The sequence below is a fragment of the Carassius carassius genome, chromosome 15 (assembly GCF_963082965.1).
Source record: "Carassius carassius chromosome 15, fCarCar2.1, whole genome shotgun sequence".
NCBI lineage: Eukaryota > Metazoa > Chordata > Actinopteri > Cypriniformes > Cyprinidae > Carassius > Carassius carassius.
Window position 1 is genome coordinate 25,839,164 of NC_081769.1, and position 5,995 is coordinate 25,845,158.

Here is a 5,995-nt window from a genome sequence, read left to right on the forward strand (position 1 = left end):
TCCAAATGCATTGAACTATATTCAGAAACTTGGTAGACATAAAAATTCTCGAAAAGAATGAAGATAAGGCGGGGGAGGGGGATCAGTGAGGAGTGGTCACACGCTCTATGCACAGACTCGCTCGTGCAGTGGGGATTTTTGTCTCGCGCTCCGACAGATGTACAGTAAGTGCACGCACTTTATTCTTGCATGTAGAGGCATTGATTTCATTATTGCTGAAAATTATTGTTGAGTGTTTTTTATTATAATGAGTAGTTATGCAAGTGTTTGGAGAGAACTGCTAGAAAGAATTGAGTTCAAAGTAGACCATTTGGAAACTGGTTGCATCAGAGTAAAGCTCTCTGCTTGCATTTTGTGTTTAAAAATGTGTCAAAGTTACTTTATTATAATAATGATGGTGACGATGATAACGATTTTTTTTAACAGTTAAACATGTCTCCTTTCACATAGCTGCAAATAAATATGCACATTTTCTGTCAAACAATTTCTAAAACGAAAAATGTTTTTTTAGATGAACGTTTAATCCAAATTTTTTATTATTATTTAATGTATTTTTGCAAGTCATATATCAAAATAAATTATTTCGTTTATTTTCTTTTTTTTTTTTACTAGTGGCTGTTTTTTGCGGTCTCTTACAAAGGTGTGGTCTCTTGTTCTCTCAAAAGTGTGCAAAGCTACTATCTTGATTTATGACGTGAAAGGTAGTTTATCAGGGGGAAATAGTAGGCTACATTTACTAACCAACTAACTTACTTAGTAAATAAAATAAATAAATAGAACTGGTAAAAATAAACTATAGCCTATTATAAATATTTGCATTTTGTTTGAGCAACTTTTTTTATGGTCATCACTGAAGTAAGCGACTTACAATCAGATGGTGTCTTTACGAGTATCTACCAGTAGGGGCAAACGAGATTTAGTAGTCTGTCTTATTAAAATAAAAGCTTCCTGAAATAAGAAATGTTGCCAATGAATTGGGAATATACTACAATATATGTTCAGTTTTGTGTGGATATGCCTATTGTAAGTAGGCTATTTGTTTAAAACAGCCTTATCTTTTTCTCCAACGGAATTGGCCCAGAAAACATTTGCTATTTGGGATGAAGGCTTGCACACAGTGTCGCCAATCAGATAAGGATATGAATTGGAAATAAGGGGGAAATGCAGTGTTGTTGCAACAGTTCCTGAGTAGGCACACAACTTAAGCTCATCGCATATGTAATGTATCCTTTTTTTTTTACAGCGATTAAATTGCTTATTAACAGAACAGTTTTATCTATACAAAATTTGAATGGTTTGACAATGCCTTGAAGTCTGAAGGTCATGAAGGTCTTTTGCATTAATTAAGAAGGATTTCTAAGTTGTTAGATAGCTAATTTGGTGTATGTAGGCCAAAAATATGCTCTTGGGTTTAGGGATTTTCAAAGCCAACGTAACTGCATTTCTGGAGCTCCAGTTAGAGGTGATGAGATCCATATGTTCCATGCTGTCATCATGCTTGATCATACTAAAAACATAGTACCATGGAATGTTTACATCATATTGTAACATATGCAGCTGTGTTATAGACATTGTCAGTATGCAAAATAAAAGGGAGTAATTAGAAGATAACATCAAAGGCGTCTGTTTACCTTATCAGATGTGTTGTGCATTGCCACATGGTGTCTGTCAGCGCTTGAACATTTGCCAGTGGAATACAATTCTAGTCCCCCCCCCCCCCAATAATTGCTCTTGGTTTATTCTCTGTACGGTCATCCTTACCATTTATATTATATTACTATAACTGAATGCCATGATATTCCTGTCTCTCCCTTATCGCATGTGTGCCGATGTTTATTTTCCACATTCCTTTGGTGGCATGCATGCCAAAGGTTTCTGATGCCCGATCTTGTCAATAAGTCTATTTCTGACTTAAAATCAGTAAGTTATTAGAATTATAAGATTGTGCCGTAATCAGTCATTTACTTTTAAGAAATACATAATCATAACTTAGCTGTGTCTAAAGGCTTACATCTGCTCAGATTCATGGAATGTTATGGTCATTAGATGATTTACTTTATTAATTTAAATGTTGTTCTATTAATATTTGTGTCTAACATTGTCTGATCTCTCAAATCATAAGACAGGAAACAAGTATGAAATATATGTGCATGCAAAGGTTTGCCTCAGTGACAAAGCCTCTGGTTTTGGTTTTCTCAATCAGTCAACTCTCTCTTCACAGTTTAATTACTTCCATGTGCTCAATATTTGATCCACCTTTCCTGTTTGCCTTAAACATCTGGCCCTCACAACAGTTATTAACCCAGTTGGTTCTGGCTTAAGGGTTTAAAACTCTTTTGGGAAGTTTTTTTTTTAAAAGGGACAAAACACATTAATTAACATGAGTAAACAAGACTTACTATGTAAATGTGCCAGATTTGACCATTAAAGCTAATTTTCATCTGCAGTCATTTGCAGAAACAAATTTCTGTACAAATCTGTTTTTATCAAAACCGATGACATTTTTAATGGCATAGAACAGGGGTTGGCCACCCATTTTCTTTCATCCTGGACTGGGGTGTTGTTTAATGTAGTAGAAGAATAAAACCCTGGTTACCACAGTTTGCAGTGAATTTAAGCAGTTCTATAACAAAATGATAATGGAATCTAAAAAGGTACAGATCTTATTTTGCTGATTTAAAGAAAACTAAATTAGTAAAATAAGTAAAATAATGATGATAAAAAACTGATAATAATAAATTAGTAAAATAAACAAAAATTCAATCTGATAGTATTTTTATATATACTGGCATTCAAAAGTTTAGAGTCAACAACATATTTTTAGTGAAAGAAATTAATACTTTTTTATTCATCGAAATGTTTTAAATTTTCTCATTCATCAAAGAATCCAGAAAAAAAAGACAACTGCTTGATATCACAGAAATATTCAGCAGAAAAAAATGTTTTTAACATGTTTCTTGAGCAGGAGATCAGCATAGAATGATTTCAGAAAGATCAAAATTACTTTTTTTTTTTTTTTGCCTTTGTGTTGAAAAAACTTTCTTTCATTAAAACTGTCGGAAATGTTCGACATTTTTCTATTCGATCACGTTGATTCATTATACTGAAAGTGTTTCAAGAACAGCAAACCACATTAAAGCAACTACACTGTCCAGCTCATCTGAGCAGCTCATAAATGAATAAACCGGGGCATGCAAACAACTTTAACTGAAACAAAAGACAAAGTATAAAAGTACATATAAAATTCCATGCCTAGGTTAGCCTATCCTTGTATAGGAAGTAATAGCCTTTTGAAAAACAAGACATAAAAGCTTGTCAATGGATGTATTTGTAAAGCCTGGAGCACGTTAGCATCCTAATGAAAGAGTTGTGTTACAAAGAATTTTTTAATGGAGCAAGTTGTTCTGTTAGCATGCCAGAAACATAATAGGCTCTATGTTTCTCTTATGTGTGATTCTATTATAGAAGACCATTTTATTAGGCATGAAAGCTACGAGCAGAATACAGATTAGACGTGATTTCCTTTGAGATCTTATTTCGGGATTACAGGCACATGTGTAACTTTCTATGCATAGGACATTTTTCATCTCTCAAAAACATGAATTGAGAGAAGCAAACAGAAACAGATGTGTCGATTGTCTTATAGAAGGCAAAGAAGAATGTGACTGAATTTGATTAATGTAAAATAACATCAAAATAATTGAACTTTATCTCTGTCTCCTTCTGCCCAGCTCAAAGTTTTGTCAACCAGTGGAATGAAAAATTTTAATGATCAGAATCAGAATCAGCTTAATTGCCAGGTATGTTTACACATACGAGGAATTTGTTTTCGTGATAGAAGCTCCGCAGTACAACAGAATGACAGCAACAGAACATAAAACACATAATAAAAGAATAAAAAAAATACGTAGGTAAGGAATGATAATATACAAACTGACAATTGTAGGTAGGTATATTACAAAAAGCAGTTACAGTATGTATGTACAGGTATATTATGTGCAAAATTTAAGTGTACACTAAGTATGTGTGTTAGATAAATAAGTGTATGTGTATATAAATATAAAGTGTAGTGTGTTTCACTGTTATTATCAATTGTTCATTAGATGGATTGCCTGAGGGAAGAAACTGTTCCTGTGACTGGTCGTTCTGGTGCTCAGTTTAAAAAGGGAGTGTGCTGGATGTGAGGGGTCCAGAGTGATTTTGCCAGCCCTTTTGCTCACTCTGGATAAGTACAGTTCTTGAATAGATGGGAGAGTTGAACCGATGATTCGTTCAGCAGTCCGGACTACCCTCTGTAGTCTTCTGAGATCCGATTTAGAAGCTGAGCTGAACCAGACAGTTACTGAAGTGCAGAGGATGGATTCGATGATGGTGGAGTAGAACTGTTTCAGCAGATCCTGTGGCAGGTTAAAATTCCTCAGCTGGCGAAGGAAGTACAACCTCTGCTGGGCCTTTTTCACAATGGAGTCAATGTGAATGTCCCACTTCAGGTCCTGAGAGATTTTTTCTGAATGGGTGCCGTCAGAATGTTTCACCTTCAATCCTCCAGTGAAAATGTTCATTCCCTGTTGCTTAGAACTGTTTTAGCTTGTAAACGGTGCTTGATTTGCATATTTCTATCCTGATTCAGGTGAGGCAACTTTTTCACTGAGAAAGCAATATTATTGATGCAGTGATTTGAAATGAAAAACATCTTAATGATGGATCTATTTATTATAAACATGCAGCTTGACACTTCATAAGATGTTGATGGATGTACTGGAGTCATGTAGATTACTGTGATGTTTTTATCAGCTGTTTGAATTCTTATTGTGACGGCACCCATTCACTGCAGAGGATCCATTGGCGATGTAATACTAAATTTCCCTAACCCTAACTCACCTACAGCTTAGATGGCCTTAGGTTACATTTTTAGCAATTTTTTATTTTGGGGACAACTATTCCTTTTAGGAAATATTTGTTATTTGATTGATGGCAGACAAAGGACGATGTTTGAAACATGTTTGCAAACAATCATTATTTGCAGTTTTGTTTGGTTCCACTGCTACCATCTGGATTCAGTGTGTGGCTTCACAGAAAGATTAGGAATGATCTAAACCAGGGATAGGCAACATCAGTCCTGGAGGGCCACAAGCTAATCAAGCTAATCATGGTATTCAGGATTATTAAGGCTACAGACAAGTGAGGTTTTGTTTCAGGGTTGGAGCTAAACTCTTTAGGACATCGGCACTCCAGGACCATCTTTGCCTACCTCTGGTCTAAACATTCATCAAATTTTGCTTTTTTCTTCTTCTACAAAATAAGAAAAAAACCTTAGCAACTGAAAACATTACATGGGACTATGGGAGGTCTAACATTTATGTGGCTGTTGGGTCCTGTGTTTGAGAGGTTGTGTTCTTCATGCCAAGAACAGATTGGTATTCCTTTCTTCTCACCACATGAAAGATTTGGGGTCTTGATCTATGAGAGCTTGAGGGTTTAGACAGGCCCTCAGTTGACCTTACATTTAAGGTCAGTGTGTGCTCTTTGTGTGAAAAAAATGCTCTCTGCTTTCATTCCAACTCAAACATTTCTTAACAGGAAAAAATAAACACTTTTGTTTGCCTAACATAGTAGCTAATTTATTTGGTCATTGCTATGTTTTTAGTTCATTTTGTAACAGACAAACAGACATGCAGACTCATTTCAGTTATTTGTTAAAATATGTATTTTAAGGAATAATTGTATCTTTCTGATGTATTTTTTTGACTTACACACACACACACACACACACACACACACACACACACACACACACACACACACACACATATATATATATATAGAATTTTAATTAACCTTTTATAAAAGCCAAATGTCCACTGAAGTATGAAGAGTTATGCTTAATTTAGAGGTCAAATTAGGTTTAGTATCAGGTGATACTACATTTTTTGGATATATGATGCTAAAATTATTATTTATTTTTCTGTTAAGGTGTTCGGGACTTGCTCAGACA